This window comes from Myxocyprinus asiaticus, chromosome 10 (assembly GCF_019703515.2).
Source record: "Myxocyprinus asiaticus isolate MX2 ecotype Aquarium Trade chromosome 10, UBuf_Myxa_2, whole genome shotgun sequence".
In the NCBI taxonomy this organism is placed as follows: domain Eukaryota; kingdom Metazoa; phylum Chordata; class Actinopteri; order Cypriniformes; family Catostomidae; genus Myxocyprinus; species Myxocyprinus asiaticus.
In genome coordinates this window covers 10,682,327-10,706,856 of record NC_059353.1, presented here as the reverse complement: position 1 = coordinate 10,706,856, position 24,530 = coordinate 10,682,327, and the positions used below count along the sequence as shown (strand labels likewise).

General features: G+C 37.7%; 1 long non-coding RNA gene across 1 annotated transcript; it reads left to right on the top strand.

Moving 5' to 3' along the window:
• The first annotated feature begins 1,280 nt into the window (after positions 1–1,280).
• LOC127447075 (uncharacterized) lies at positions 1,281–19,731 on the top strand. Its single transcript, XR_007898279.1, has 3 exons — positions 1,281–1,410; positions 2,185–2,301; positions 19,238–19,731. It is a non-coding gene; the product is annotated as an uncharacterized LOC127447075 (long non-coding RNA).
• The last annotated feature ends 4,799 nt before the right edge of the window (positions 19,732–24,530 follow it).

Sequence of the window (24,530 nt, the reverse complement as noted above, 5' to 3'; positions counted from 1 at the left end):
AGAAAGATTGCACAAGCACATTTTTCAAGCAAAACATTTCACAATAAAAATGTTTACTCTAGATTAAAAGTATTTGGACAGTTTCTAGTTGTCAAACATTTGTGGAACATGTTCATAGTTAATTTGCTGAACTCTACCTGTGGTTACTCTGCTAGGACACCTGTGTGAACTTGTGGGAAATGACTTCATACATCTACTGAAATCATCTTGAGGCCAGATGGTTAAAAGCCATCTCACAAATAGTTAAGAAAAGTGAGTTAGTTTTGAAAAAAGCTCTTGCATGATTGGTTTGTAGATGCAACTTTGATATTTTGGTAACACTTTACAATAAGGTTCCATTTGCTAACATTAGTTAATGCATTAGGTATCATAGTACTCCAGAAATGTAATAATAAAAAAATATTATATATATATATATATATATATAATTCAATTTATAACTAATAAATGTACTATAAATTCTCCTCCCTGCCCAGTATGTGGCGATATGCACAAAGAATGGGAATCACCAAAAACAAAAGAAGAATAATGTGAAAGTGAAGGTAAACATGGAGATGTATAGTAAAAAAGGACTTGTTCTGTTATAGGAATATTGTTCTGTTTCTCACCCACACCTATAATATCACTTCTGAAGATATTGATTTAACCACTGGAGTTGTATGGTTTACTTTTATGCTGCTTTTATATGCTTTTTGGAGCTTCAAAGTTCTGGCCACCATTCATTTGCATAGTATGGACCTACAGAGCTGAGATATTCTTCTAAAAATCTTTGTTTGTGTCCAGCAGAAGAAAGAAACTCTTACACATCTGGCATGGCATGAGGGTGAGTAAATGATGAGAGAATTTTTGGGTGAACTATCCGTTTAAGTAATGTAAATTACCAATATTTTTTATTTAATGTAATGTCATTCATGCATTGTTAAGTTTGTCTTAAGTCCACATTTCTGATGCCATTGTCCCTGCTGAAAAAACAAAACAAAACAAAACAAAAAACAACATAAAACAGCCTAGACTGGTAAATTGGCTGGCTTAAAATGAGGCATTTTGGGCACCTTTCAGCTTTCAGATAGGAAGACCATCTTAAACCACCTAAGACCAGCCAATCAGCTTAGGCTGGTTTTAGCTGTTTATTTTTTTCAGCAGGGACATATTTATGTCTGGCCTGCATTTGGTATTATGACACTCAAGCCTTTCCCTGTTTTGACTACTCAGAGGGAGTAGCCCAAAGATTTTCTTTACTGCCCTGCCTGGGAAAACAAACACTCTTTGAGAAAGGCTGGGTTAAAGTCTGCGGCAAAGCTTCATCCGAAACTCCAGCGGCGGTGTTTTGAAAACACGCCATGGTGACCTTATCTTTCCATGAAGACACGTCAGCCTTGTTATGCCATAAGTCTGAAACACCATCCACAGGTGAATATAGTCATAGTCTACTTTTAGATTTTGTTTAGATTAGTGGTTGGGTGGTGGATTTCCCTGATTGTGGAGTAATCTTTAAGTAAACTACAGCCTGGAGGATAAATGTGCTGTGCCAAAACAGAGAGGTGGAGTGACACATATACTATTTGTTTGTGGCCTCCATGTAAGCCTTTGGGCATGGTCAAAATCAGCAATCTAAAGGACAGGACAAATGCAGGTGATTTTAGATAGAGTGTACATGCCCCTTTTGAAACAAGCAAAACACTTAAACATTGCAAAAATGTCCTAAAACTAAGCAAAAATAAATAAAAATTGAATAATAATAAAAAAAAAGGACTTGGAATTCTTGCAATCAGCAAAAATATCTAGCTACTAAAATAATAATGGACTAAACTATACAGAACGAGATTCATTTTAAGCATGTATATCAAGTTTTAAGATCCAGTAATATTTGGCTAGATGGCAAGATATTCATGCTAGTTTCAAGAATACTTACAAATTATTTTTCATACAGTTTTGGCAGATGTTTATGCTAGATTTGTAGGGATTTTTTTTTTTTTTTTTGCCAATGTGTGAACAGCTTACAACGCAACTTAAAAAATGAGCACTTCCCGGACTTCCTATGTTGCCTATTAAAGCCTGTAGACTGATTTTCATGTGAAGGGAGCGGGTCGCTTTTGCCGGGAAAATCCAAAGGATGTGACATTTATGCGCGCTCCTGAGAGCCTTGCCTCAGACAGTAATAGCTTCTCTTCCACTATTCAACAGCGACAAAAACGTGATCATGGTCGAGCGAAAACTACAGTGAACATCGGCAGGGCATTTGATTCCTGGAGGGACCTTCAATTCAACCGACCCTGAATTGGCATTCTTCTTATTGGACAGGTAAGATTACATAACTGCAAAGCATGTGAAATATAGTGCCATAAGGATTGATCTGTGTAATTTTAGCTAACTTGATCTTGCCCTCACAGTAACTGTCATAATCAATGTTAATCTGTAATTATTCAGCAAGGTAAACTACAATAACACATGAAATGAATAGACAATGTTCAAGATAATGCAAAAAGACCCATTCATTAGTGTTATGTAACTTGGTTATACAGAAAACATATACATTCTATTATTATAAAACAATAGCGCATTGATATATCAAAATGTCAGTTGTGATGGAATCACTTCAATACTGAATTGTGTCAACATATTTATAATGTACAGTCTATTTTATAAACAGCTACTGTCATCATCCACCAAATTTAGCTAACAGCTATTGATAAAACTGGCTAGCTAGCTAACGGCGACATAGGCTATCGAATAAATGCAGTCAATGTATCATGCAAAGAAAAGTGATTACTTCAAACTACAGTCTGGCATAGTCAGACCTATATCCACACTTTGTTTTAGCCCTGTTCCAGCACTGGAGAGTCAAATATAATATACAGTCTCAAAGTTTGTAGTAAAACAATCATAACTGTGTAATTTTAATTATGCTACCTCATCTGTCAGCATGATGCCGGTGAATCACGTTGTCTCTTTGTAGGTTATGTCATTGTTTTGGTCGATGCTTGCTCGCTCGCATCTATGGAGTGTGTGCACGAGCACGAGCAACAGGTAGCTGGCTGCAGTTCACTTAACGGCCACAGGTGTCATTAAAAACAAGGGTTTCTGAATCTTACATACTGCACGTTTCCAGAGGGGCATTAGAGACACTAGTGATTTGTTGTCCCACTTTTAATTTAATGACAGCAAGCACCTGAACTGGTACTGACTCCAAAACTTTGTGCATAACTTGATGATTCATGTTTTCTCGCAGGATTTGAGAATGTTCCAAAGAGCATCTTGTGTGCTTCCATGGAAACAAGGAAAACTCACCTTTTGTACAAAGGAGTTAGTGACCTAAAAATAGTGCAGAATCCTATTTTTCTAAATTTTCTTCATTCAAACCTCATCTTTAACTAGTTAAAGGGATAGTTTACTCAAAAATGAAAATTCTCTCATCATTTACTCACCCTCAGACCATCCCAGATGTCTATGACTTTCTTTTTTCTGCAGACCAACAAATGAAGATTTTTAGAAAAATATCTCAGCTCTGTAGGTCCTTACAATGCAAGTGAATAGCGACCAGAACTCCAAAAGATCCAAAAAGGAGATAGAGTCAGCATTAAACTCATCCATAAGACTCCAGTGGTTTTATCCATGTCATCTGAAGTGATCTAATCTGGTTTGGGTGAGAACAGACCAAAATATAACTCCTTTTCGCTATAAATCTTGGCATTGCAGTCTCTAGGCACGATCATGATTTCAAAATCGATTACACTTCCTAGTGCCATCTAGCGTTCTGCGCATGTGTCAAGCACTAGGAAGTATAATCGACTTTAAAATCATGATAGCCAAGGAGACTGCTGATGTCAAGATTTATGGTGATAAGGAGTTATATTTTGGTCTGTTCTCACTTATGAATTACTTTTATGGTGCTTTTATTTGCTTTTTGGAGTTTCAGATTTTTGGTCACCATTCACTTGCATTGTATGGAGATATTCTAAAAATATTTGTGTGTCTGTGTGTGTGTGTGTGTGTGTTTTGCAAAAGAAAGAAAGTCATAGATATCTGGGATGGCATAAGGGTGAGTAAATGATGAGAGAATTTTCATTTTTGGGTGAACTATCCCTTTAAGCAATGTAGCAATCTTCTTCAATATCATTTTTCAAAATCCTAAAACTCTCCATTTATCTCCAGGTTTAAATTAGATTTAGAATCTCATATTTTGAACCACATTGTTTGTTTCTAATAAAACTGACCTGAACAAATTTCTTGAAACAAGATTTTTTACCTGGTAACCACTTAAAAAAGTTGAAATAAAGTTAAAATATCACTTGAGAGATGACTGAATTTCTATATAAGATCTTCAAGATCCATTCTCTAATTGTATGTCTTAATACCTTATACCATATACTGTATAATACCTAATATCTTAATACCGTAACACCAAGTTTTGCTTCTTGAGTGAATTTGTCAAGTTTTAAATTGAGATATTTTTTACTGGCAAACAAGTCAAAGATACCGATTTAAAATAGGATTTTTTTATTTGTATTTATTTATATATATATTTATTAGTGTATTTTGTCCCTTTGTGCCAAATTCTGAAACAAACACAGCTGAGCAGATTTCGAACCTTAATCCATTATGAGTTGAGCCTGTTGTTAATGATGTAATGTTTGAGACGGACATTCCCCATGGTAGTGTTGGTGAAACGTTTCTCACTAAGTGACAGGGTGAAGGGCAGGTTTCACAGTTGTGTGCGGCAGCCATTGTCTCTACAGCAGGCTGCAGCTCATGCTATTTGCATGACTCTGCAGGAATTCAGGTGAAAGTCAACAGCTGTTTACATTCAACAGATAACCTCAAGACACTTCATGCTTCAGTAATGCCTTAGCTTAAAGGTGCAGTAATTGATTTTAGCCATTGTGCTAACTTCAACCATACAGTCTCTCTCTAAAATCCCGCCATAAAATGACATGTCAGCAAACCTGATGTCATCAAACACAAATGTGCAAAATGATTCAGAGGCAGAGAGTGGTTCTGGTTGGCTTAAAAATCAGAATCCCAGGCTGTTACATCAACTAATTTTTCTGTTTACAAAGCTGTAACCTGTAACAGAGACTGGTGTGATTTCTCAGGAATCCTCATATATGATATATGTCAGGAAGTTTTATGCAATAAATAATCACTTACACACCTTTAAAAATCATGTAAAATCAAAGTTGATGTATTGTGGCTTTTAGTCCATGTCTTTTAGCTTTGAGGCCATCTATATGCTAGCGTGCTCTTAGAAGTTGGCAAAAGTGACCTTCAGCTGATATTCACATATAAAAGTCCAGTTTTTCATCTTGCACTCAGGGGCGTATCCAAATTTTTGTCCAATTAAATGCTCTCTAGAATGAGAATGTACCCTAGGTAGGACAAGGCACAGGTATTGCATGCAGGACACATTGATGGGATGTAGGTGGCAGTGTAAAGTTGTGAATCTAGTCATCATACACACAAAAGCTATGAAGGTTCTTGTACTTCTTCAAGAATGAACAATGTGACATTTATGAGTTTGCAGGTTAGTGTATGAAACCGGTGCAACTGTGCAAACTGAACGATTAAAACCAAAACATACTTCATGCAAGTACGCAAACGCAGACGTGAGCGCTTGGCCAACGCATGGCCAACGTGTGGTCCCGTTGTACATACATTACGTGCGCTCTTGCATTGTTCTGGCGGTTACAAACCTCAGACCACAAGAGGGCATTCAATTTTTTAGGCGTGACCACGAAACCGGTGCTGCGTCCGAAACCAGTATTTTATAGATACATGACCGAAACCAGGAAAATGCTGCCTTCGGAGGCAGGATGAAAATAAGGTGCATTTCAAACTGTTTGAAGACAAGTTCCTTAAGAGTTCCATTCATTAACAGCTGTCAGTTAAGCCATTAACTGATTAGGCAGCAAGTCAGCTGCCTACGTTTTCGATGCAGCCTGGATGTGGTAGATGAGTCGATAGTTGAGGAGTGGGGAGAGACACAGAGAAAAAACAAGTTTGTTTGAATGGACAGGGGAAAAAAAAAGTATATTTTTTAGCAACTCAAATTGCTGCCCGAGTCTGCCATGACGGTTGTTGATTGAAAGAAGAAAATACGCTCTAGCGCCCCTTGCGGCAATGCTGAGAATGCAGCGCGTACTTGCGTTGGGTTATGAATTAAGCGCTGACACATTTCACAACGCAACGACGAGTGAAATCAAGCATGCGTAGCAAGGTGCATCTGCGTTCACATACTTGCATAGAGTATGTTTGGGCCTTTAGAAATTGCAACGTTTATTATGCAATTTCTCTACAAGCAGCCTTGAATAGGCTACATTCAAGCTGTCAAACCATAACATACTTTTTGTTTTTTTGTTTTTTTCCCCCTTTTCCTCCCAATTTGTAATGCCCAATTCCCAATGCACTCTAAGTCCTTGTGGTGGCTTAGTGACTTGCCTCAATCCGGGTGGTGGAGGATGAATCTCAGTTGCCTCCGCATCTGAGACGTCAATCCGCGCATCTTATCATGTGCCTTGTTGAGTGCGTTACCGCGGAGACATAGTGCGTGTGGAGGCTTCACGCTATCCACCGCGGCATCCACACACAACTCACCATGTGCCCCACCGAGAGCGAGAACCACATTATAGTGACCACGAAGAGGTTACCCCATGTGACTCTACCCTCCTTAGCAACCGGGCCAATTTGGTTGCTTAGGAGACCTGGCTGGAGTCACTCAGAACACCCTGGGATTCGAACTCGCAAACTACAGGGGTGGTGGTCAGCGTCTTTACTCACTGAGCTACACAGGCCCCAAACCATAATATACTTGGAAAAAAAAAAAAAACCTACATGTGTAGGCTCTATGAAAGATACATATACACAATATATCATCCAGCGATGGCTAGAGTAAATAATCTTTGTCCTTTGGTAATAATTTGGGTGAAGCAGAAGCGACGGTGTGCATACATCAATACAATTGTTTCAAATTTTAGAACGCGCAATGCCGTCCGCCAGATGCGACCGATGTGTGACCCCCTTACTACCACCTGCCTCTGACAAGCAATAACAAGTACAAAATTAAAGTTAGTAATTAAAAAAAAAGGATTTGGGATGTTAAAATACTTTGTCTATCCCAGCTTAATATGCAGAGACAACTATAAGGAAGGCATGCATAGGTTGATTTCCCTGAAAAGTGTAAACATTGTGGCTTAATAGCACTATCAAAACATTGCTCTGTTTGTTTGAGCATCTCGACCATCCCGATGCAGCAACATTAGCGAGAGTTTGGGGAGAGATCCGTTTGCCCAACCAATAGCAGATGGGGGAGAGTTTGCAGAAAACCTACCGAAGACATAATTTTGCAATTCCATTTGCTGCCTCTAGAGGCAGAGAAATTACACACTTCATCTTTAAAGCTACACTATGTAACTATGTAACTGCAGGTTACTTGCAGAGGAACATTGTTTTGGTAATTAAGTGAGTTGTGCTTCAAATCTGCTCTTCTGAGCAGATGAGTCTGATAGGTTGAGGAGTAACCATGGTTACAGGTGATCGTCTTATCAGAGCAATGTCACTAACGACAAAAGTCACCCCCTCCCCTCAAAAAATAAATAAATAAATAACGAAAGGAAGAAAGAGACAGATATTTGAAAATATGTCTTATGAGCAGGTAAATAGCATATCTTCCACTGTTGTTTTGACTTATTGAAAACAGTTAGGCAACGATGACATTAGACATAACGATTACTAGTCATATCAGATAAAATCAAATGGTGAAAACTATTATAACTTAGCAAGCAGGCAAATAGACCAAGGTAGTAACTGGTTTAGAGACTGGTATTGTTACCAGAATAAAAGTAAAACAATTTCCATTGTTCTTCCCTCCTCAAAAATGAAATTGAAAGCACTGCAGTACCACAATCCATAATAAAATGCCCCATTAAAGTGGCTAATGATATCTAACGAACTACCACTCTAAGAGAGCTACATGGCTAACTATCGGTCCAGTAAAATATCTTACCTGCTGTACAGCAAGAAAAACTACATCTCTGGGCTGGTTTTTAAATCCTTTAAGATCTAGGAGTTGTCGCCACCTCTAGAAAGCCAATCCGATGTTGTTTCATGTTTTATTATGGGCTCTTTCCCTTTTTGCTTGCAGACTCTTCTCGGTTTGAGGTTTCTTTATTTTGAAAATGGGCGATTCCCCAGATGGTTGTCTTTTTGAATGATCCATGGTCATTGTCACTTATTTGTTGTGGCTACAAACTTTCAGCTTCAGTCTACTACCACACACATCAGTTCACATACACGTGGTGTAGTAGCTGGACTTATTATTCTTTTATTTACGGAAATGACGTAAACACGCATGGACAAATGACGTACATATGCAGTTTCCCGCCAAATCTGTCCCGATAGCTCTAAAATATAAATATTTATTATAGGCTTACTGTAGTGACTCGGGGTAAAGCAAAAACATAGTTTCGAAGATGGATTGTTGGTGTACTTGCTCATTAATTACATTTTGTTAATTTCTAACCAAAAAATCTTACATAATGTAGCTTTAAATACTGTTTTTGACATTTTTTATTTGAGACATGTAGTATATCCAGCTGTATGTTTACAGTCTGTTGGATGAACACATTTTGTGACACCCCACTCAAAACAATTACTCTAGAATTCCTCTCCTAAACCTGATATAGTTTCAGTATTACACACAATAGCCACCTTCTCACGCAAGCACATATAAAGCCGTGTTATGTCGGAGTAGTTATTCAGTCACACACAGCCAGAGCTCAGAGCAATCTGAGCATCTGTGGTCTTTGTGGGGATTGTGTTTGTTTTGCCTCTGATGTGTCACCTGATGCTGTCACTGATCTCAGCACGTAACCAGAATCTTGCGTGGGAAGTTGTGATGGTTCAATCTGCACAACTTTATCTTCCAGGCCACATTCCTATTGACAATGATCTGCTTGTTTTTGAAAAAATGCACAAATTTGTAACACTTCAAGTGCTCCAGCTTTTACAACCAAGCTTTATAAAGAAACAGTGGGTTTAAAAGTTACATTAAGTGGATTTCGTGGAAGACTGAGACACAGTAATGTAAGGTTATACCGTGTGGACTTTTGTTAATGAGTAAGGATAAAGTGAATCTTCCTGGTACTGTGGGTTACATGGTGTCCATGGTGATTACTCACAATAGTGGAGTAATTACACTGAGAAGTTCTTGTGTGTTCTTGGTAAATTATTTCTGGGAAACCTTTTAGATGTTCTCAACCCACTTTCTGAGCCAGTCCTGGACCAATTACATCACCACATGTGGCCAGAGACACATAAGAAGTTTGGCTGTTTAGCTTTAGTAGTTAGCCCTTTCTAGTAGGTGCAGTAACTAGCCTGTTTATCAATTGATGGTCATTCAAGAGTAGTTGTGTATTGACTTTTTTTTTTTTACTGTGCATACTGTAACATACAGTTGTGCTCAAATGTTTGCATACCCTTGGAGAATTTTTAAAGAAAATGGGATTCATTTTCAACTGTAGGTTATAACAGAATGGCACAATCATAAAACAAATCATGGCAACAAAGAAAAAAATGAAATAACCCCTGTTCAGAAGTCTGCATACCCTTAGTTCTTAATACTGTGTATTGCCCCCTTTAGCATCAATGACAGTGTGCAGTCTTTTGTAATAGTTGTCTATGAGGCCCCAAATTCTTTCAGTCTTGACAAAATGCCTCCAGGTCATGCAAAGTCTTTGGTCATCTTGCATTAACCACGCATTTGAGATCTCCCCAGAGTGGCTCTATGATATTAAGGTCATGAGACTGTGATGGCCACTCCAGAACCTTCCCCTTTTTCTGCTGTAACCACTGGAGGGTCAACTTGGCCTTGCGCTTAGGGTCATTGTCGTGCTGGAAAGTCCAAGTGCATCCCATGCACAGCTTTCTTGCAGAAGAATGCAAATTGTCTGCCAGTATTTTCTGATAACATGCTGCATTCATCTTGTCATCAATTTTCACCAGATTCCCCGTGCCTTTAGAGCTCACACACCCCCAAAACATCAGTGAGCCACCACCATGCTTCACAGTGGGGATGGTATTCTTTTCACTATAGGCCTTGTTGACCCTTCTCCAAACAAAGGTCTATTTTGGTCTCATTACTCCAAATTACAGTGTGCCAGAAGCTGTGAGGCCTGTCAAGGTATTGTCGGGCATATTGTAACCAGGCTTTTTTGTGGCATTGGCACAGTAAAGGCTTCTTTCTGGCAACTCGACCATGCAGCTCATTTTTGTTCAAGTATCGTCGTATTGTGCTCCATGAAACAACCACACTGTCTTTTTCCAGAGCAGCCTGTATTTCTCCTGAGGTTACCTGTGGATTTTTCTTTGTATCCCGAACAATTCTTCTGGCAGTTGTGGCTGAAATCTTTCTTGGTCTACCTGACCTTGGCTTGGTATCAAGAGATCCCCGAATTTTCCACTTCTTAATAAGTGATTGAACAGTACTGACTGGCATTTTCAAGGCTTTGGATAACTTATTATATCCTTTTCCATCTTTACAAAGTTCCATTACCTTGTTATGCAGGTCTTTTGACAGTTCTTTTCTGCTCCCCATGGCTCAGTATCTAGCCTGCTCAGTGCATCCACGTGAGAGCTAACAAACTCATTGACTATTTATACACAGACACTAATTGCAATTTAAAAAGCCACAGGTGTGGGAAATTAACCTTTAATTGCCATTTAAACCTGTGTGTGTCACCTTGTGTGTCTGTAACAAGGGCAAACATTCAAGGGTATGTAAACTTTGATCAGGGCCATTTGGGTGATTTGTGTTATCATTATGATTTAAAAAGGAGCCAAACAACTATGTGATAATAAATGGCTTCATATGATCACTATCCTTAAATAAAAGACAGTTTTTTTTTGCATGATCAGTCATATTTTCAAATCAATGACAAAATTTCACAATTTCTGCCAGGGTATGCAAACTTTTGAGCACAACTGTATATCATAAAATGCAAATATTTCATGATATAATAGTAGCTGTTTTACCGGTGCATAATTTTTAAAAGTGTGAAAGGGACTACTTTCCCTGTCTGTTGCTTTTGAAAATAAATGTGATTTGGTTCATTTTCATTTTATGTGGGGATTTTTTCATTTTGTTCTACAACATAAATTACACACAGGTACATACCTCAAACAAGTATTTTACATAAGCTATTAACAAGTTGTTTAACTTGTTAGCAAGCACACAGCTGTTTTAAAATTAACGTTAGAGATACAGTATAAGTATATTGTACAACAAAATGTGAAATTCTCTTCAAGTAACGTTAAACCAGACTTAAATTATTTAGTGTAAAAATTTAATTTTCATCATTGTGAACAAGAGTACTTCCTAGTTTCCATGGGACCAGAACTCAAGTCTTAAAGTGTTAAGAGAGCCAGGTACAGTCGATTTCAGGGTACATATGCATATGCTTGGTACAGTACGTGCTTTTTACGAAACCTTCATATGTCTTAATTGCGTCAAAGCATTCTGTCTTAGACTCATAATTCTCCATGTGCTTTAAGCATTTTCAGAGAGGATTAGAGAGATCAAAGCAACAAATATTTCTATAAAAGAATCCATTGTACAACCTAATATCTCTGCTTAGAGAAAATCAAATTAAGCAGCTCAGGCGATGGCCAATGATGGGTTCATCCTCAGCTGTAGTTTGAGCCGAGCAGAATCAGTGAAACACTGCAGCCAAACCAAACAGGGCTGGTTAAATAGAAGACAACACAGCATCTCTTTCTTTTAAACACACCTCTCTCTTACCCTCTGTGGGCCCCAATTTTTCCCACAGTCCATATGTACACATGCATACACTCCAAATATTTGGTCAAATGGTTGGCAGTTGTAAAGCACTGAAGTCCCTTTGCAAGGTCAGCATGAAGAATACAGGGCTCAGATGGTCTCTAGGGAGCTGGTGCAGGTAGGGAAGACCGGGGCTAGTTGTCACTAGGGCTGTATCTCAGTAACTATAAGGTTTTGTGTGAAAAGTCCTCTTAAATCCTCTTAGATCCTCTGAACTTAAATTTCTTTATCATCCTATTTTTTTTTTTTTGCTATAGCTGTTGGTTAAACAGGTGTACACAATAAAGGCCCTGAAAAATACTCTGAGGACAAGGGTATGTTTCATAAATGTCAGGTTGGGGCAATTTGTCACATGTTATAAGTTTATACAATTTAATAATTGCAACATTTGTTCACATAAACAATGGTTTAATATAAATGTATGTTACCTTTTACATTTTTGCTGTTTCATGAATTTAGTATTTTATAATTGGTTAACTGTTTACATTTAGCTGAAAAGCCTAAAACAGGCTGATTAATGGCAGATTCTGTTTTTTACAACTTACTTCATATAGTGTGACAACATGTCCCAACATGTATTCAGTGAGGTGTATCTTTCTTCCCGTGCAATGAAGGTGAACATTTTCAAAAACTGACTTTCAAAACTAAACCAATCCTGAGAAATATTCACTAGAGTAAAGAGTGCGACAACTAGCCCTGGTCTCTTTAATATAGGTCAGCTGTGCCATGTGGAGAGATCCTCCCTAGTCTTCCCCACGGCTACTAAATCTGCTAAGTGCAGGGGGAAAAACATCCCCAGGCTTGTTTACACACACATAGATTCATGGCAGTGATTGAGCCAGTGCCCAGACGAGAATATCAGACAGGCCATTCAGTCTAGCTGCTGAGATCACCTGAGTACAGCTTCTTGGCACTTCCTTCAGCCAAGCCAAAAAACAAAACAAAAAAAAAACAACAACGCTTCTTCAAAACAGCTGGCTGGCTCTGCCCTGCTCACTTCCTGTCAAGAAGCAGAGAACTGGATCAGACTGGTTCTCTGTGACAGATTCCAAAGAATTAAGTTTTTATCTGCAGAGAAAGCTTCTGATTTATTTATCCACTTGGGATGGGAACATTTTTCTGTTCACTTTAAGGTTATTCCTAAATTACTTAATGGTCAAACTTTTATTACAGTGTTTATATTGCAGTTTACTTACATAAATAAAAAAAAAGAGGCGTCATGTACTTTTTATGACCTTTAGAATTAAACAAGCTTTTTTTTTGCAGCTGTGTAAGGTGAAATGCAAACTGAAAAAATGGCAACCTGCAACTGTTACCTCGATCTATACCATAAAACTGATTTTCGTTTGGTACATTTAGAAGCCTCTTTGCAAAGCCTGCATTATAATTGTGTCAGGTTAACAGAACAATTCACATAAAAATGTGCTACACAACCTGTTAAAAGGATAGTTCGCCAAAAAAAGATAATTCTGACATTATTTACTCACTTTAATGTTGCTCTAAACCTGTATGACTGTGGCAGCGGTGGCGTGGTCAAGCATCTCTCCGGAGAGAGAAAAAGCGGTAAGGGCACCTGAGCTAGATTATGTCTAACACCTGTCTCTAATTTCAGTGAGCACGGTGAGAGCGGCATAAAAGAGCCACACCGCCAGCAGACAGGGAGAGAGAGACTGGCACAAGGAAGGCCACGGTGCTACAAGCTATTGTGATGATTGTGTAATGAAGTTAACGTGTTTAAGTAAATATTTGCCTGTGAAGCTGTTGAGTTTGTGAAACTGTAAGCATCAGGGTGGATAAATTAAACGCCTACTTGAACCGGGAAACCTCGCTTCTCGTCGCCTCCTTTCCACTGAAAAGTGTTTCAATGACTTTCTTTCTTCAGGCTATATCTGGCATAATGTCATGCATAAAAAAGAACAATAAAACTGTAAAACCCCAGTAAAAGTAATCAATTCGACTCATGCACTACATTCTAAGTCTTCTGAAGCAGATATGATTACTTTTGTCATGACGCCAATGACTTTCCCACATTTTCTGATGTGAATAATAGTATCTTTCCTACTTCCTTCTTATAAACCCCACCACTGAACTGGCCAAGTGTCTGAGCTGCCTAACAAATATGCATTGTTGATGTGAGTTATCATGTGTTCAATCGTATTCCTCTGTCCTCAGAAAGTTGCGGAAGTACTGAACGAGTGAACCATTTTTGCTGTTTAGTTTCAATAAAAATGTTTTCACCAAGGAGGAAGTTTTGAGTTCTGAACTCATTTATCTCAAAAGATCATTAAAGTTGATTCCTCAATATGACCCCCTTAATATATATTTATTTTGTGGCGCTTCATGTATTTGCATGTTGTTATCATTACTGCAGTTACTCACATTGATGCTCTCAGTGTGCTATTTTTGGACTGTGTAAGCTTTGAAAGCAGAATAGTAATTTTCTTAAACAGCTGATAAATAGAATTCCAATCAGATGCATGAACAGGAAACAAGCTGAAGGATCTTAAAGGTCCAAAATAACTTTGCCAATGAGAAAATGAAGGATTCTCACAGTCAGGGCTGTCACACAGGAGATTTAAACAGAGTTCCTGTACAATGATCAGGATAAGAGCATCCTCTCCTCAGTGCTAAACTGTAAACAGTGCTAACCGAAAACGTACAGTACTTTAAATTGAAACATGTAAATAAACTGTTTTTATTCGGTATAATATGACTGGATCCTTCTGAATGCTTACAGGTTATACCAACAAAAGTACATTTATGGGTGAGGTAGAAGTAGTTCCCTAAAGGTGTTGTAACTGAATGTTGCCAGTTTGCTACAGTAACTTCTGCTTGACTTATGGTGTGTTCAATCAATGTCGGATATGGGATATTCCTACTTGATTCCTACTATTCCAACTTCCAACCATAAAAGAGTTCCACTGCCTGATGCTCGGAAGATGGCGGATAAGGAAACAAAATGGCAACACTAGCTTTAAAGATTGTCAAAAAAAAAAAAAAAATAATGTGTCTCCTCGCAATCCAATTGAGAGGATAAACTATGCAAACATTTGATCAGTTATCAACAAAGGCTACGTCCACATTAATTGGATAAATTGAAAATGGCATTTTAGTTTTCGAAACACTCTCCGTCCACACTGCCGTTTTCAAGTTGCTCGTGAACACTGAAACTTTTGAAAACTCTTAAATTCACTTACTGCTCATTCGAAAAATCGCTGTTCCATGTATGGTCTGAAACGCAATTGTCCTCGTGTTTTTCAACCGACTGCAATTCTGAGTAAACTTTCTGTCGCCTTTGAAGGAATGCAGTGTGAAAGTTGTACAAAGTAACATTTATCTTTAACAACGCTATCAAAGTGAAAAGCAGGCACAACAAAGCCACTACAACATGGGCCGCCATCTTGATTGATTTGGTTGAATGGATCACATGACTGCGTCATATGACAACAAATACGTCATCGTTTTCAGATATCTCCAATTTCCCTGTCTACACTACAACGCAAAGACAACGTTTTCACATTTATCCACTTTGGAGAGCAAAGTCTCAGTGTGGACGGCAGGCCAAAACGTAGAGAAAAAGATTTGTTTTTAAATGAAAGCATATTAGTGTGGACATGGCCAAAAAGGATTATTTATGTTTTACACACCTGTCTCTGCAGACTTTTTTATTATATCATGTAATATCATTGCTGCTTTTTATTTGCTTTGAAATGTTTTTTTTTTTTTTTGACTGTGTCCATTTCCCAGGGTGCTACCGTGTCATGCACCTGCATCCCAGTGAAATCACAGCTGTGGATTTCCAAGTACGTTTCTTAAGTTGGAAATCTGACTTCAAATGCTGTTCTTCTGCACTCTTCCGAGTAGCAAGTTGGACATTCTGACTTTCCAAGTTGAATGGAGCACAGCATAGGTCAAACTTAGTCACTGAATTAGACCACCTCCTCTCTCCAAAAACACATCAGCAAAACCGAACACTGAAAATGACTGATACCTACTGAACAGTAAGTCAGATGGCATCATAGCATTGCGGCGTATCTCTTGGCAGTAAAAAAGACAAAAGTGAGTCTCTTATTAATTGAATTTTTGCCAAGCTACACCTTCAAAATATTACAGGTCAATCCTACACCGTGAAAAGTGGTACCTTTTTTTTAAATCTAATTGTTACTTATTTTTACAAGATCTTCCCCTTAAAATTTGTTTTGTTGGTTTAACTTAATGTAGTCAGGTTGATTCAAACATGTTAAATAATATTTGTTATGTGTAATAATTTAGATTTTTTAATTAAGAAGTTACCACATGAAGCACATTTTTAGGTTAACATTTTTCAGTGCGCCTTAACTTAAACAATGCTTTGCAATGTCACACTGCATAGCAGTCCACGTAAGAATAATATGAGCACAGTTTACTGAAAATCGTGCTGTTCACAGAGATCTGCAGTTCACATGGAACATTCTGTAAAGCTTAACTGAGCAAACAACAGTAACCCTTACAAAAGGGTCAGTTGTCTCTCCCTTCCGTGTGTTTGAGGGTGGCCTGACAATACCCGCTGTGTTGTGTCTACTGATGAAGAGAACACTCAGCACTCCTCATATGATTACTGTGCTACTCCACGATCACAGCGAGAACAAGAAAGAGTTGAAGGAAGCTTTTATTCACCGCAAAAGATGACCCAAATTAAGAAGCCGCTCCCATAAGAGGAAACTGTTCAAAAAAGACACATTCTATTTCAATCAAAAAGATCAAACGGGTATGATCGTTTTAATCATAGCATGATAACAAGAAACAAGATGTTTTTAACTGTCCAGAGCTTGTGTTAATCGGGGCTGAATCTCATAGAATAAAGGGATTAGAGAGGAGAGGCATTATTACAAAGTGAGGAAGAAGGTCAATGTCAGAGAAAATAATCTCACTTCTTAGTAGCGTGTAGAGCTAGATGAGCCTGCTTTGGGCCTCTCTTGGGTCAGAAACATACTTTATGCAACGTAAACACAAACGTGAATATTTGGCGGGAATATTGCTGTGGCAGTAACAAACCTCTGTACTTAAGGAGGCGCTAGAGTTACCTTCAAATAACAGCAAAATCCTCTTCAGTCTGTTGCTCTGCCATAACAGTAATTTATCTGAAAGAGAAAACTCACTGTACAAACAGACATTTGATGCTAATGTCGCTGTAACACCCTTCGCAACACATTTGCGTTATGTTATGAATTGCAGTCTGACACATTTCGAAATGCAACAACTCTTTATTGCTCAGAGGTTGCTCTTTCAAAGTTCACAAGACTTTTTGAAGTTTTCAGTTATATTTTATTACAAATTGTATTTATTTAAAAGTCTCAAATATTCATTCTAAAATTTGTTTGGAGACACAAATTAGACAATTGTTGTCATACAATAAAAGTAAAGAGCTAGACAATTAATGTGGATAGAATTACTCTCTGAAGAATTTGATGAGAAATATTTGAGTTTATATTGAAATCTTCTGATTGTAGCCTCAGAATTTTTATTATTATTATTTTGAAATCTGAGTACAGTTTGGGACATATTTCTTCTGAAACTCTGGAGGAGACACATGTGAGATTAATGGGACATTAAAGGAATATTCCAGGTTTAAAACATGTTAAGCTCAATCGACAGCATTTGTGGCAAAATAAAAAATTATTTTGTCTCATTCCTCCTTTTCTTTAAAAAAAGGAAAAATCTGGGTTACAGTGAGCCACTTACAATGGAAGTGAATGGGGCCAATTTTTGGAGGGTTTAAAGACTTATCTTATAAAAGCCTTTACATTAATTATTCTGTTAAAACTTGTGTATTAAGTTGATTAAAATTGTTTTGAAACAGTGAGTATTTTAACATTTACGTATTGGCCCCATTCACTTCCACTGTAAGTGCTTCACTGGAACCCTGATTATTTAAAAAAAAAAAGGAGGGATGAGTCAAAATAATTGTTGTGGTAATCAACATTATGCCACAAATGCTGTAGACTTAGCTTAACTTGTATTGAACCCGGAATATTCTTTTTAATTGAAAGACTATCTCATTGTTGAGATATTATAGGTCTTAAAGAGATCTCATTTGTAATTTTTCATTCTTATGGGAACACACCAAATCATGCTTGCATAGCTAGGAGAACTTTTGTTCATATACTTGCATAGAGTATGCTTCAGACTGTAGCCTTAGCACTGGTGGCACTGAAGCAGAGTGTGAAGACCCTAAGCTGACAGCAGTAGGCGAAGGGTGCCAGGAATGTGTCTGTCCTCCAGTATGCCCCTTGGGCTTGGATTGTCCTTTGACTCAGAGCTCAGCAAAAATATACTGTTTCAAACAAAAAATGTGACTCCTTAAAAACAAACAAACAGAGCTCTGTTAAAATATGAACACTATTCCTTTCAGCTGCCTGCCTTTTATCTGACCGAGTCATATAAAAATGTAACATATCACATCAGTAAAGCTTATTATCCTGCCCTGGGATGGAGGAGGGAAACTCAACTAAAGTGCATAAAACATAACGGAAGGGTCGCCTGAACTGCAGAGCCGGATGGAACCGGATTTTGCCTCCCATACATGCAAAGGAACTCTTGGCCTGCATCCTTTGACAGGATTTTTTTGCTAATTTCCCTCTCCATTATTTAGCATGTCTCAAAGTAATGTTTGCAGACATGGCTCAGCAAAAAAGACCATCCACACCCAAAATAACATGTATTTGTAGCATGTTCTGAAGATTAAGCTGTTTACATATCCACAGCGTAACCGTGACAAAGCAAACCACTTCAAAGATGAGAAGGAAGCAGCTGGTGAGGGTGGAGGTGCGTCAAGCTGTGGCTAACATTTAGATATTAGCATTTCTTAGTAAGACAATATTTCAGTAGCTTTGAATCTTTGTGAATTCAGGGACATTGTTAACACTTTATCTGAACGGGATCTGTGATGTTTGTGTTGCTTTTTGTCTGTGGACATAGACAGGATATGTTTTTATGTAGTGGGTCCTGCTTCAGTGGACAGCTGATATAAACACTAATATTTATATGGAATGCAAAGAAGTGGATGATGGGGTGGAAAGGGTCATCCACACAGTTATATAAGCCGACTCAGAGAAGTACAACTTATAAAGTTAGATAGAATATACAATATACCTAAGACTAAATACAGCAGGGTTAAGAGACTATTAATGAAAATGCTTCTATTTTGCATTTTTTTCTCATTTAATACACAACTTTTCATTGAAATTCTAGCATAATAATTTGAATGTTTAATTGCAAAAATTGCTACATTTATTAGTACTTGGGACAATATTACTTTTTGCTTTAATGACTGTGGGGTTGGGGCATGGTCGAGCGAGTTCAGGAGATGAGAGTGGTAAGGACTGACACCTGGGGAAAGTTAGCTCTGACACCTGTTTTGTGTTACAGTGAGACCTGGAGGGAGATAAAGGAGCAGCCAGAGCTGCAGTGGGGAAAGAGAGAGGAGCCAGAGTCCCGAGACGACGCTAGTGTTTTGTGTTGGTGTGTGCGCCTGGAAAGTGACCTATAATAAATGATGCTAAAGAGTGTTAGCTTGTTCTCGCTCCTAATAAACATGCAAAAAATAAAAATAAATTTTTTTTTTCCTAAAAATGTATGTCCTCATATGTGGACAGTGAGACAAAGTTGTGAAAATATAAATTAATTCCAAGCAATAAAAAGTCAAATATTTTTTTTCCAAATTGTTTACTGTTTCCAGGAGTGTTGGTTGTTCATGTTTTTGAGATATTACATCAGAAACAAGCATAATTAATTCTCATTCAAAGCATCGTCCCATCACTGCCAACCATGTTAAAATAAAATTTTGCATGAAAAACTCTGAAACTATGTACTGATTACCATTGTCCCATGTCTGCTAAACATGTTGAGTGGCCCAAACATCATCTGCAGCCTGAAACTGAACTTTTGACCAGATGTTAGGAGTGAATGCACTTGGCTGCACAGGAAAGCTACAGGATGCTCCCTTGCTCCCTAATTAGGGAATGACTGAACCTCCAGCTCGCTGTCTGTCTGCACTGGTCTCAGAACAGTTTGAAATGCACCTTATTTTCCACCTAACTCCGTATACAACCTCTGAAAGCAAAATGTTTCATCTTTTGGATGCATGCATTTATTCTCAATGTGATAATGCACAGTGTATATTGGATATTTTGAGAAAAATGAGCCTATAGTCCATGTACGTGGTCATTGCGTTTGACAGTGTGCCGTTTCGCAATAAATCACTCAAATTTTAAAAAATGACATATCAGATGAAACTAGAGATTCAACTCTTTTGACTTAAACAGGTTTTAATGTGAAAACGTAATGAGGTTTCTTACCAGATGCAGTTTTGTTGCTGTTTCTCCCAAAGACAAACTCAGCTATGATTGGCTCCATGTTGTTTTGTCACACGACTTGGTGTGTCAAACGTTTAACCCTATAATGACAGCCCAGAGTCTCCTGAACTGAGATCAATAGGTTTAAATAAAATAAAATTCTGCATAGCCTATAGCGAAGCCAAAACGTAATGTCCCCGCATGCGGACGCAGGGTCTCAAGAGGTTAAATATTTTATCTTCATTTTACATTATAACTTTTCTTGGTTTTGAATATTTCAAATATTTTTGTTTTTAAAACATCTCAGATTGTAATTGTGGTCTCAGACATTTGGACCCCACTGTATTCCTCCTAAATTCTAGAGACAGTGAATAATGTAGAAATTGTCAAATGAGAGGACATCTTTCTCATAATTAATATTAATTATATGACATATATTGTACTAATATATCATATTAATACCATACTATTCTAATATACTAATAATATTAATAATAGCCTAAACAGCTTGCCTCTCTTCAAAATCCACCCTATGAAAGTCACACAAAATGACAGGCAAGTGAATACACTTGCACCCGCACACAATTATCTTATTCAAATTATTATTTGAATTCCTCGAAATTCCTTCATTGCCCTTTCTTTGGTTAGGACACAACAGGATGAAAGGAAGTCTTATGCCCTGCATGCATTCATCCTGCGACTTGATATCTTGAATACTTAGAAAGGCCAGGAAGCCTGTTTCCAGTAAAACAGTACTGTTAATAACTTTTGCATGCCAGGGCTACGTGCAGATGCTGGTGGTGCCGACATGCTATTTTTTCCATAACAAAAAGTAAGCATATCTGTATTTTGGAAGCTCTTTAAGCCTACTCCCCTCATTCAAGCAAAGCAAACAGGGTGGAACTCAGAGCTGATTGGAAACATAAGGCAGGAAAATATGGTTATGCAACTCGTGGTTGATAGAAAAACAGCCATCACCTTCACAGTCAAATAAATATTTAGAGTAGTTCAAGATGAGCAGCTGACCTTCACTGATCACATTGTGGTGACTGGCCTTTACCCCTGGTCCATACAGTTTATTCTGCCTGCATGTGCCATATGATAGATTAAGCAAATACAAAATGCTGCTGTCTGAATGTATTCAGTCTTAAGATGCTGTATTTTCACACTTAAAGCTTTTGAATACTAATACAATGGAATCAATGGCCTTGCCATTATATTTCCACACTTAAACATCTTACTTCATACCATGATTTTAATAAACCATTTTTTGGTACTGAATTTGTATCATTGCTGGGACAAGTTAAGCACTTTGTCGAGATTTGGAAACAAATCATGTCACACTTAGAAGAAGATAGCATCTAACACTATTTGCACTTAGTGCAAAAAGATGCTTTTTGTTGCTATTTACGCTTAGTGCCTCTGCCATAATTAAATACTGTCAATGAGAAAGCCTTTGACAAAATATTAAACAATTAAGGGAACTTACATAACCATGAGAGCACATTTCTCTGTATTGCTCTATTATATAGGCATACATTTGTATGTATTATTCCAAAATGTGTGGGTGGGTTTACATTAGTTTATGATGACTTTTGATGAATATTTTCTTAAGCAAGATGCATAGTAAATTTATTTGGACTCTACTGTATGTGTTTGTAACATGCCTTTCATGTATGTGTTTTCCCTTTACATGAAAAAAACAAAAATAATAGAAAACACACACTTTCTTGTAAACCACATTATGTATAGCACTGGCAGAAAAAAAAAAAGAAAAAAAGAAGGAAAAAAAAAACCTCTTACAAAAAAATATAACAGAATTGATGTCCACAGACTGCCCCAGTGTAAACAAAATGATTAACAGTCAGATTGTGTCACGTGTTTTACAGGAACTGATGGTGTCATGCTTGTTCATTGTAAATGTTGATTGCATTGCAGTGCAGGTTAATAGTTGGAATGCTGGTTAATAAAACAAACTACAGCTCAAGAGTTAATGCATTCAAAGGCCAGGCCAAGACTTGTGCGCCTGGTTGCCAGATGAGCTCTGCGATGCCATTAGACTTGGCAGCCGTCTACCACATGTCTATATCCAGTTTCCTAAAGTTGATCTAACTTCTTATTTGTTCACAGATCTACACATGCAGTTTCAATGGAAGTTGCAGTGGTAGAGAACAAAGGATATGTGTGTCAATTAGTTTAATAAGTTACAGTAAAACTCAGCCATGATGGGGAAGTCATAAATCAGGCAAACTGTGCCAGTCGTTATTGATCTGAAAGAGCTTACATTGGCTCTGCCATGATCATAATCTAAATAAGTGGGTCACAGGTCTGTTCTGATTGGGTCGTGGACAGCAGGGAATTTTTTTTTCTAAATGTAAACAATAAAATGCATTTAGCTAAAGTATGTATTTGTGCATAGTTTTGCAATATAATTATGCTTATCAGCTTATATGTTTATATTTATCAAAAAGAGAGGACATTCTATTTCTTTTCTTATTGTTTTCAAAGACCTTGCATCCAATCATACAGTACTCTGAGATATTTTGTTGGCAATTCATCTGTCACTTTGTAATATGGCTAATACTACTGTAATACAATATATAGCCCAGTGTTTGTTCCATGTGATAGGCTGTTAAACAAAAACACTACAAAATTGCCAATTTTCCTATTAAGCCTATATCATGTTAATAATTTTGCATATTGTTGGGTCTATTCAGTTCATGGTATTATTAATAAATATTAATAAATGTTATTTTTGGTTTTAAAGACATTTTTTGTTACTTTTGCACAATAATGTTTGACTGTGTATTAATGAATGCTGGCTTATGACAATGTGACTCTTGCTTTTCTTAATGCTCACTCCAAAGAGGGATAAAGCTGCAGTAGCTGGTCCTGCATTGCATTATTTTTAGGTCAACAGAGTAGGGTAAATTCTGATAAATTAGGCCACGTTTTGACATTCAACCCAGAGTCATCCTACATAGTAGCATATAGTAATGCGGTTCTTAACTGGTTGGCTGTGATCCAATAATGGGATTTCTGGTCTGTTCTGGTAAGGTCACAGACAGTTAGTGAAAAATAAATGCTTAATGCAAATAATGAAATGCAACTAACCATAAAAAAATTGAAAATTCTCTCATTATTTACTCACCCTCATGCCATCCCAGATGTGTATGACTTTCTTTCTTGACACATGCGAAGGAAGTGTCATCGAGCTTGAAATCATGATCACCAAGGAGACTGCTAATGTCAAGATTTATTGTGAAAAAGTTTGGTCTGTCCTCACCCAAAACCGATTGGATCGCTTCAGAAGATATACACTGCGTGCACAATTATTAGGCAAGTGAGTATTCTGATCTTATCATTATTTCCATGCAAAATTTCCAAACCATATAAACTTGAATGCTTATTGGATTAAATTATTTTCAGTTGGTAAGCATTTGTGTAATGAGGGAGGGTGTGGCGAAATTGACTAACACCTTATATCAAGCTGTGTATAATTATTAGGCAGCTTCATTACCTCAGGTAAAATGGGCCAAAATGGAGATTTACCTGACACTGAAAAGTCAAATATTGTAAAATGCCCTTCAGACAGATGCAACACTCTTGAAATAGCAAAACTATTGATGCATGACCACCGGACAATCAAATGTTTTGTTGCGAATAGTCAACTGGGGCGCAAAAAATGCATGGGGAAGAAAAGGCGCAAATTAACTGCAAAAGACTTGAGAAGAATTAAAAGTGAAGCTACCAGGAAACCATTATCCTCCAGTGCTACCATATTCCAGAACTGCAACCTACCTGGAGTGTCCAGAAGTACAAGGTGCCAAGTGTTCAAAGACATGGCCAAGGTCAAGAAGGCTGAAACACGACCACCACTGAATAAGATTCACAAGTTGAAGCGTCAAGATTGGGCAAAGAAATACCCGAAGAAAGATTTTTCAAAGGTTTTCGAGTCAGGTGCCAGCAAGGTGGAGGAGGGGTACTGGTATGAGCTGCTATCATTAAGGATGAGGTAGTTGGACCTTTTCGAGTTGAATATGGACTGAAACTCCCAAACCTACTGCCAGTTTCTGGAAAGTACTTTCTTCAAGCAGTGGTACAGGAAGAAGTCCTCAGCATTCAAGAAGGCCATGATCTTTATGCAGGAGAATGCCCCATCACATGCATCCAAGTACTCCACTGCTTGGCTAGCCAGTAAGGGCCTCAGAGATGCCCAAATAATGACTTGGCCCCCTTCCTTACCTGGCTTAAATCCTATTGAGAACTTGTGGGCCATTCTCAAATGTGAGATTTACAGTGAGGGAAGACAATACACCTCTTTGAACAGCATTTGGGAGGCTGTGGTTGCTGCTTCAGCGAAAGTT